The 10,456-nt window shown below is 42.2% G+C and overlaps 1 long non-coding RNA gene across 1 annotated transcript in view; it reads right to left on the bottom strand.

Moving 5' to 3' along the window:
- Nucleotides 1-791: 791 nt before the first annotated feature.
- The window catches only part of LOC105502808, a 13,294-nt gene continuing 3,629 nt past the window's right edge, over nt 792-10,456 (bottom strand). Inside the window, exons 3-4 of the long non-coding RNA XR_001000404.1 lie at nt 7,418-7,471; nt 792-882 (exon numbers count right to left, since the gene is read on the bottom strand). This is a non-coding gene — a long non-coding RNA (uncharacterized LOC105502808). The remainder of the gene's footprint in view (nt 883-7,417; nt 7,472-10,456) is intronic.

Here is a 10,456-nt window from a genome sequence, read left to right on the forward strand (position 1 = left end):
GGGGTGAGGGCGGAAGCCCATTGAGGACCCCTAGGCCTAATCAAGAGTGAGGATGACTCAGGTAACACACAGGGAGCCCAGTGGCCAGCTGGTTCAACCTAATCTGGAGAATGACTCAACACCAGGATGCCACTGCTGTTGGGGGAGGAGGAGGAAGTGCTAAACCTGTTTTAATATTTCCTGTCTCAAGCCCACATTGTTCTGGGGATTGAGATCTGAAGTTGAGGGGTTGGGGGTCAGGGAATCTGGCTATAGACACTGCAGATCTGCAGAGGGAGGGTATGAGACAGGCTGAAACTGCTGCAATATGTACTCACCCTGAGGGCCTGAGGACCCAGATGATCATCTTAATTTAGATTGCTGCTTAACCCAAGCAGACATGAGAGTGCCTGCAGACAGCGGCTCTGGCACTGGCACCCATGGTAGCAGCTGGCCTCACTGTGATGGGAAAGCTTCCAGCTCCCTCCAAGATGCAGTTAGGGTTTCTGGTCTCATTCTTGGAAGAGTTCTGTTGAATGAATTAAACTGAAATCATCTTCCTTTCCTGGGAAACTGTTGTGTCTTTTGTCTGCTCTGCCTCTGGGTGAAATCTGTAGTCCTTACTTGCTGCTATTTTCTACCATCCTAATAATAGTTCATTGTTAGGCAGACATGACGCAAATACACTTCTCACCATCTTGGGAGATTTGAGGGGTCTTACCTTCTTATTTAAGTCCTTTGTTTAATTATTTATTCTCTTTTTTTTTTTTAGTTTGTTCTCTTTGTTTTCCCTTAGTTGATAAAGAAGACAAGTTGTTGATGAAGGAAATTGACAAAATATCAGCACATCTTGAGTTCTTTGGTGATCTGCCTTCTCCAGAATCTTCTGATCTGTCCCTACACCTGCGTGAAAAGTGCTTCACACAATGAAACTGTCCTTACTTGGTGTCATAAGTGAGCTTACTAAATTTTGTGTGTGCTATCAATAACCCCTCACCTTTCCATCTGGGGTAGCTGCTACAATTACCTTTTTTTAAATTTTACTATCTTGTTTTGCCCTAGAACAGGCAGAAACATCTTATATTCAACAGCTTATCTTCATAGGTGCAGGACAAAGACAGAACTAGAAGTCATCCCTCTGCTCACCTGAGACAAATGCATATTTGACATGCATTGGGAATCAAGCATATCCACCCCTGACCCTCTGCTGGGAGCATTTTTTATTTAAGATATTTTTGGTTCATCTCTTGAACCTCCTTTCTACCTCCAGTTATCCCTGAGTCCCACTCACACCCCTCTTCTTTATTACTCCCTAGAAAGGAAGTAGAAAGGCAAAAGACTTTTGCCACTGAGTCACTGAAAAGAAAGAAACCTGATAATCTGGGAATTAAGGGAAGCCAGGGAAACACATCCTCAACCCTTAAGGTGAAGCTCCCAGTAGTCACCATTCCAAGAATATGGGACCTCAAACTCAAGCACCTTTCTTGAGACAGAGTCTTAATAATGAAATCTGGGAATGGGAATGCATGTGTTTCTTTGTCTATCTCAACATTTTTTTCAAGACCATTTTTGTAGCCAGCCACAGCTGTTTTGTAGGTACAAAGAAAGGGGCCCCACTTCCCAGGCTGTGGCTGTGAAAAGAAGATAAAAATTTCAGGACTCCAAACTCACTATGCCAAAGGGCAAAGTTAAGCTTGGGAATGGAGTCACTCAAAATTGCCTTTCATTTTGTTCCTAAATAGATACCTACAAAGGTAGAAGGTTACAGGCCTCCCCAGGGGGCCTCCCTCACAATTTGCTCACAAGAAAATTCTCTGTGCACCCCAATGTGCAGAGATGTATATCAAAATATTCATTGAAACATCTCAGCCCTGGATCTAAGATTGGGTGAGGTATAGGAAGAAAGGGTAATGTACCAAAAAAAAAAAAAAAAACGAGTAAGATATGGTTTCTGTCTTCTAGAAGTTAAAAGCACAGTTTATCTTCATAGTTAGAGAACAAAGGCAGGATTAGAAGTCATCCCTATGCTCACCTGAGACAAATGCATATTTGAATACTTCCTTTACTCTACATTTACTTTATCTTACCTAAAAATGCAGATTCATTGAGCCGGAGCCAATGTATAGTTGACTATTCCTCTATCCCCTCTTTTCACATTTAAAATGTGGATTCAGTGAACACCAATCTAGCTTCAAAAGAATGCAATTGCTTGCCTATTCTTCCCTATTTTTTTTCCCGAATCACAGATGTTCCTGTGACTTTGCGTTCCTTTTTCCCGGGCACATTCTCAACCTTGGCAGAATAAATCTCTAGATTGATTGAGTCGCCTCAGTCATTTTCTTTGGTTTTACATGACCAAAGCATACCTTCCCTCTGTGGCCTTCCTTTGGTCATTAAGGATATTCTTTCTGCCATCGGGTAACCAGGTGGTACTACCTCAACCAGAGCCACCATCTTCACATGGACACTTCTGCACCTTACTCTAAGATGTGGTTGCCACTGAGCAAATATGTATCCATTTGACTTCCAACTCCTTTTTTTTAAATTAACATTGGTATTTTTTAATTTGCTTTTTTCATTGACAAAAAAATATACCTGTGTGGTGTACAAAATATATACATTATTGAACTGGGAAATGAAGCTAATAAACATACACTTTACTTCACACACATCATTTTCTGTGGTGAAAACACTTAAAACCTACTCAGCAATTTTCAAGTATACAATACATTGTGATTAGCCACCATGTGGTACAATAGATCTCTTAAAATTATTTCTCCTCTCTGGAATTTTGTATCCTTTGAACAATATCTCCCTAATTCTCCCTAATTTTCAACTTCCTTTGTTCACAATGTCTTCAATTCTTCCTCCCAACCAGAAGGCTCTCCGGTCTCCATCCCTACCATCCAAATTCTCTGTATGATTCAGGGTTCAAAAGAGGTTCCAGTCGTGCTGTGAGACTCCTCCCGCCACTCTGGTTCTTGCTAGTAGCTCTTTTAATTATGTTCTCTAGCACTTGTTATAGTGATTCATATCCTGGATATGCATGTGAATCGCCTGTGGACTGTTTAAAAATATAGACCCTGACTAGACAGACCTAATCAGAATCTCTGTGTGTGAACTGCAGGCATCTGTAGTTTCACAAAGCTTCTAATGCGCAGCGAGGGTATGAGAAAAACAGGTAATATATAAATGATTACTTTTAGTGTTTAACCATACCATGCCCGTTGCTATCTGTCTTTTTAACTTCTAGAAGACAGAAACCATATCTTATTCTAGTTTTGTTTTGTTTTGCTGGTACATTACCCTTTCTTCCTATACCTCACCCAATCTTAGATCCAGGACTGAGATGTTTCAATGAATATTTTGATATACATTTCTGCACGTAGTAAAATCACCTAAGGGTTCCACAAACATTTTTGAATAATTTCACTGTGCCAGGCACTGGATCTAGGAAGATGAAAGCAACACGAGTCCTTTTAGACTAGAATCAGTAGCTAACAGGTAAATGTTGTTGAGACTGTCATTTTGCTGCTGGGACACACATGGGGCCAAGAAAGGTTTGCTATGATTAAAATGATTGACTTCTGAAAGAGGAGAGTGGAGGATGGAAGGAGCCTCTGGGTTTGCAAAGGATAAAAGTTTCAGAGTATTTTGAGGAGGTTCTACTATTTGTGCCATCATCCATTCCACACCTTCTTATGCTGTGCAACGAGCAGGGATATGTTGTAAACTAAATATCTGCACCTCTCCCTCCAAATGGCCACTCATTGGAAAAGTAATGTATAGCTTTCCTGCTAAAGGAATAAAGCGGGTACATGAGGCATATAAGTGAGGGCGCATGCTGTGGTGTAAACATGGACTGCATCCAGGTGTCCGTGGATGGTGTGCGTGCAAGGTCAGCTCTACTGCTTTCTGCAGGCTGCTGGTATCTCCTTGTTCCATCCCTCAGCTCCTAAGGCTGCTCAGACAATATTGGGAAAATCATGTGGGGCTTCTCTTAGGTGTCCCACTCTGTCCTTCCCATATCCATCTCCCCTAGAGTATTTTCTTCTTTTATTGCCAGATATCCCCAAAATCTTTCTTCTGTTTAGCAGAAACTTTTTTGTGTGTCTGTGAGATGGAGTCTTGTTCTGCCACTCAGGCTGGAGTGCAGTTGTGCAATTATAACTCACTGCAGCCTCAAGCTCTTGGGCTCAAGGTATCCTCCCACCTCAGCCTCCCTAGAAGCTAGGACTGTGGGCATCCATCACCATGCCCAGCTAATTTGTAAACATTTTTAGAGATGAGGTCTCACTATGTTGCCCAGACTGGTCCCAAACTCCTAGCCTCGGCTTCCCAAAATGCTGTTATTAGAGGTATGAGCCACCATGCCCAGCCCTAAAATCAATTCTTAAGAATGGATAGTAGAACTAAATTTACAGAAAGATGTACTTCACTGATAAAGCACTTGAATCTTATCAAATAAATAAGAAAAGTAACATTTATTGAGTTCCTAATGTGTGCCAGGGTCTGCCATGTTGACGCATTATTAGCAAATTAAATAGGGAAGATGATTGAAGGGTTGGGGTCTCCTATGCCTCAGCACCTGTGACACATAGATGGCTGCTTCCTCTTCTTCCTCCTAAGATGAGCCTTGCCTGTTGCCTCTTGAAGGACCACACACTTAGTCTTTATTTCAGATCCCTTTTGAAGCAGACCTTAGAACCTCTTTGTGTTTGCTTTTTTCCTATGAGCAACTAGCTTCTTTTGCTCTCAACTCCTTTTCCAAGAGGCACAAGGTTATTTTCTAAACTAGGCCACTAGTAACCCCTAGAAAAAAAGCTTCCAATGATGGCTGCCATCTTGACAAATGGCCTTGATTCCAATGCACTCTTCTACATATGATCTACATACATGCAATATCAATCTTAATTTACATGTGATTTCATTCTATATGCAATATTACTTTGTATATGTAATATCACCCTTTTACATGCAATGTGGCAGCGATCCATTTACTCTAAGGGATCATAATAGTTCCTACCTGATAGTGTTGTAGTGAAGATTCAGTGAAATAATACAGGTAATGAACCTACAACAGTGCCCAGCATAGAGCAAGCACTCCACAAAGGTCCTCACTGTTGTCATCACTCTCCCTTCTGAAAGACTGTTGATAGTGTGATGTTCCTCAGACTACCTTCATTAGTTCCAAGCTGCCCAATTTCCTCCATCACTCCCTCTACCCACATACTCTCCCTTCTTCCTCTTTCCATAGAGTTTCCATCAATGGTAGTGGTGGTGGTATTAAGAGCAGAAACAGAATTAAGAATAAATGGAAAGGTATTTCATGTTGCCTCCTTAGCCATAACTAATTATAATTGTTTCCTTAGCATCAATAAACATGAAAGACTTCTGGCTATAAAGGCATGTCAGGCACTGCTCCAGTTGAAGTTTCCAGCCCTCTCCTTGCTTCCTGTCACATATGACTCTGCAGGCTGCCGCTAGACACTGTGGCTTCCTGTTAGACCTGCTCTGTGTAAACTTTGCTGTCATTGGGAATTTAATCACCTTTCTGAGACAGGGACCACTGCTTTGTTAATCTGAACCAAGTTGTGATGTCAGAAAGGAAAATTAGCAACAGTTAGGTTCCAGTGTTATGAACAACCACTTAGGGTGCCCTGTCTCTGTCTAGAGAAAGAAAAATACAGTGATCCTAAATGTAAGTAATTCATCATGACACAAAGAAAGTTAAAGGAAAATTAACTTCATAGCATAAAACAGCAGTGACATATAAACCTACAGAAAGAGTAAAAAAGATACTCAAGTTAAAATTATGGGTTGAGAGGAGATCCATGGAGTGAACTTAAAATAAATGTATCATTACAGAAAGGGTTGAGAATCTCTCAGGCACTTTAGCCTCTGGATGTCCCAGACTATTTGATGCTGTTTATGTTCTATGCTAGGACAAAACCAAACAGGCCCACTGAAAGCCAAGCCAGGTCACTGGTGATATTCCTAGGCCTGGCTGCAGGAACCTTTAGGGGCTACATGCCCTTCCTTTGAAGAAAAATGCTATCCTCTCTTACCCTCTGCTCTTGACTAGATAGATTCTATACCATCATCCCCTTAAGAAAAACGGGCAGGATCCAATCCCAGTTTTCTGTCTGTGTAATGCAGATATTAGGAATCACTAGGCAGCACAGCCTAGAGTTCTCATTTTCTTTTGAATGTAATAGCTTCTTGCAAGGAACATAAAAGCAGTTGTGCAGTTACATTTGGCTTTAGCAAAAGGAGAAATCTATGAAAATTTAAAAATTAACATAAAACAAGGGAGATATTATGTGATTTTTAAAGGATTGTTGTCAAGGTACCTTGTATCTGGGTGGGGAGAAAGAAACTATCAGGTTTAGGCTGAGAGTTAGATTTGACTCTGCTTAGTGGGGTTCCTGTCCAATTTGTTAGTACCCTGGTGTCAGAGAGACAGGGGTTCCCCTGAGACAATTTCAGGTTTGTTTGGTGCTTTGAGAGGCCAGGCTGGGGAGAGGTTCAAGGAGGTGCCAATGAGAACAAGGGATGCATTTCCAGGGGCTTGGTTTGGAGGTGGATGGAGTCTACCTTCCACAGGGACATTGGCTATTTGGGGACAGATATAGGCTACCAAGGTCAAGTGCTTAATCCTCAATTCAGCACTGAAAGAAAGATGTTTCTTTCAATAGACCAAATTTCCTCATACTCACTCAGAAACTTCCAGATTTAAGAGGGCGCTAACATGTAGTGAGAACTCAATAATGTGTATATTATTATGGATGGATGGAGGAATGTCAATGCCAATAGGTAGCCACAGGACACAAGTTCTTTGCTAGTATAGTTAGGTGAAAAATAATCTAGACTCATGAGTGTCGAATGGGCCCAGATACTGATTCAGGGTAGGTCGTTGATAAAATGGCAGGTTTGAGGGATTAAGTTCAGTAGATGCAGGATATTTTCATATTCATTCAGGAAATACGTAAGAGGAGAGCACCAGGGGTGATTCTAAGTGTTACACATGGCACAACACCCAAGTAAAGACATTGAATTAGTGATTTTAAAACTTCTCACCAAAAAAACTCATGCAGGGGAGTTTCATCTTCTCACAGGCTGCCTGGATTCACCTCAGACAGGGGGCAGGCTGAGAGAGGGCCATTGAGTTTTAGTGGATTGAGTCTATAGCTTCTGATCTGACTCTCCACTGAAGAAGTAGAAGTCTTGGTGCCCAGGAAATTAGAGTGAATGGGAGATGACAAGGTCATTGCTGAGACTGTTTCCTGTGCATGGATCAAGTTACTTTAGAACCTGGATCTCTCAGAATGAATTACTTGGGTCTCTGAACCTCAAACCAAATAGATGAGCTTTATATTAAGGCTACACATTTTAAGACTGAAATCAAAATTGTCATTTTGACTACAGTGTCTCTTACTTGGAGCTATGGCAAACAGGAAGGAAAAGGTGATGTGGGGCTTCACTAGAGCTTCTAGAAGAGTAGGAAGAATGACCACTCTCATTTGACACCTCTATAACAGCTGCTGTGTTGTGATTAGATACATTAATATGATTAAAGATTTCATCTTCTTATGAGGTTCCCAGACTTTTTCAGTTTTGTTAAGAAACAATCAGAATCGTTAAATAACTCCTCCAAAGCAGGTGACGGAGTCAAGATTTGAATCCAGGGTTTTGATGTTACAGCCCATCTTCTTTTTCTAGAGCTACCAAGGGATTCATGGCACATTACACCTAGGTGTGCTATGGCGGGAAGCAGAATGCCAGGGGAATGTGTACTTCATTCATGTCATTGCAAATTAATGTATTTGGGTTATCTCTTCTGGCACATCATTTAGCAATAGCAGAGGATTTAAATTAGATTTTCTTTAAGGGGATGTCCATGACTAGATTCTTGCTTGAAGACCTTCAAGGCAGGCACTAGTGGTGGGGCCTGACGTCTGCAGCATGTCCTTGTGAAGGAGAATCTGAGCTGGCCCCTCTACCTTCCGAGTTACTATGCTAAGAAAGGAAAGAGACAAACAGCAGGAGGTTGCAGTTCCCAGAAGAGGCATTGTTCTTCTCCCACCGCCTCTGCTGTCTACCCTGTTACCTAAACAAGTATTACTCTAAATACCTGAAATAGTCATCTTCCAGGAATACACCTGATACTTGCAAAACAGGACAGGTTTCTGTCCATAGGCTTTTAAGATGCAAGTAAGTTTTGGGTTTTCTCTGTATGCTTGATTGGTCCTCGTTTCCCTAACACCAGTTCATTTTCTGTTTTTTTTTCTCTTTGGCCAAGTGCCTCATTTTCACACTGTGTTAGTAACAACCATTGGGTAGACCAGTGGCATGCATGGCTGGCTTGCATAGATCCCACTCTTCAACTTCATGTTTGAGCATATGCCATCTCTTACATCTCCCTGTCCTGTGAGTGATGTTGCAATCAATACAAATAAATGTCAAGGGCCCTAGGCTATAGGTAAACTGTGCCAGCATAAACCCATGAGGTGTTGAGAATCTCTATGTCACGTACTCTGATGCTCTGTAATTCTATTTTTCTGGCTACCAGAGCCCTCCCACAGATTCCAGGGCTTGGTTTAGAAATCTCCCTGCCTTTCCCAACTTGGCTCACAAAGATCCCACCCAAAACTTTGTACTTCTCAGGAGAGACAATAGAACAATGGGAACTATAGGAGTTGTGTTATTCTCACTATTTGACTCAACCTGAACTGTGTCCACTGTAACAGTTAAGGTGTAGGCAAATAGGCAAATCTCCCTCGAAATCATCCCTGGACCACCAGCATCAGAATTAGGCACTTGTTAAAAATGTAAATCCTCTCACTATCTCCTATTTATTCAGAATTTCTGCAGTCAATATCCAGAAATCTGAATTTTAAACAAGCTCCCTTTTGTGTCAGAGCCCCTGCAGGAAACTGATGACACACTCAAATTAGGATAATCTTAGGAGAGTTTAATAAAGGGACCATTTCAGAGAGGTAGTCAGGGTAAGGAGAAGTCGCAAGTGCTGTGCGCTGTTAAGAGCCTGGGTGCAGCTATCAGGTGCACGCGCAGCAAGTGGGTTACTGGAATCTGGAGCAGAGGGACTGTGGGAAAGGCCATAAGATAGGATGTGCTTGGGATTTTGCCATGGAGGGACTCAGCCAGTGCTTGATGGCCTGATGGGTGTATAAGCACCTAACCCCACTTTGCCAATCTTCTGCAAACCAGAAGCCAGAGGCAAGAGAGCCTGTTGTTTTGCTACACAGGAGGCCACCCCTAGGTGAGAAGGATGGTGACTGGATTTGAGGGACAAATGGAGACTGCCTGGCCCCTGACCCACCCATAGCAAACCTTGAGAACCACTGGACTAAACATTTCTCTTGTCCCTGGCCGATTAAGGCCTGTCTCAGTTCCATAAATGAGACAGAGGGTGAAGGGAAGTAGAAGAAGAGGTGAAAATGGAAGATCCTATTATGGGAAACACAGGGAAAGCCAGAGATCCAGGAAAAGAGGATGAGGGAGCTGCAATGGTGTGAGCAAGTCTAGACTTCACTTCCCTGGCGTGCTCCGAATTCCCCTCATGCTGCCCTGTGCTTTTGGTCACCTTCCCCTGTGTGTGTGTGTGTGTGTGTGTGTGTGTGTGTATGTTTTCCTGCCTCCTTTTGCTTGGCACTTTTTCCCTAACTCCCCAACCTAGCATGAGACTCTTCTCTTCAGTGCTCTGGGAATTGGAGGCAGCATTTTTCATGTTTTAACTCTTCCTGTGGTCTCCATGATCTGCTATAAGTGGTTCCCATGTTCATGGGCACTTTTTCAAGACTTCATCTGACTGTTTCTGGAATAGTCTGTGACTACAGTAGTCCTCCCTTATCCACAGTTTTGCTTTCTGCAGTTTTAACTACCCTGCAGAACAGTACAACGAGGTATTTTGAAAGAGAGAGAGAAAGACCACATTTACATAGCTTTCATTGCAGTATATTGTTACAACTATTCTAGTTTATTGTTGTTAATCTCTTACTACACCTAATTTATAAATTAAACTTTATCGTATATACGCATGTATAGGAAAACACATAGCATGTAAAGAGTCTGGTACTATCAGCAGTTTCAGGCATCCACCGGGGGTCTTAGAATATATCCCCCATGGATAAGGGGGGACCACTATACTTTCTAGCAAAGCTGTGACATTGAACAGAGAGGTGAGACACCAGTGAGAGCTACTAGACCAAAGGTGAGTGTTGGGGGAATCTTTAGAGAAAGCTCTTTTGGCCTTTTTTAAAGAGTTTATTGAGGTGCTTGGTATAATTCAAGATTAACTAAATCGTCTCATATTGGCTGGGCGCGGTGGCTCAAGCCTGTAATCCCAGCACTTTGGGAGGCCGAGACGGGTGGATCACAAGCTCAGGAGATCGAGACCATCCTGGCTAACACAGTGAAACCCTGTCTTTACTAAAAAAATACAAAAAACTAGCCA

This window comes from Colobus angolensis, unplaced genomic scaffold (genome assembly GCF_000951035.1).
Source record: "Colobus angolensis palliatus isolate OR3802 unplaced genomic scaffold, Cang.pa_1.0 Scaffold81, whole genome shotgun sequence".
In the NCBI taxonomy this organism is placed as follows: Eukaryota; Metazoa; Chordata; class Mammalia; order Primates; family Cercopithecidae; genus Colobus; species Colobus angolensis.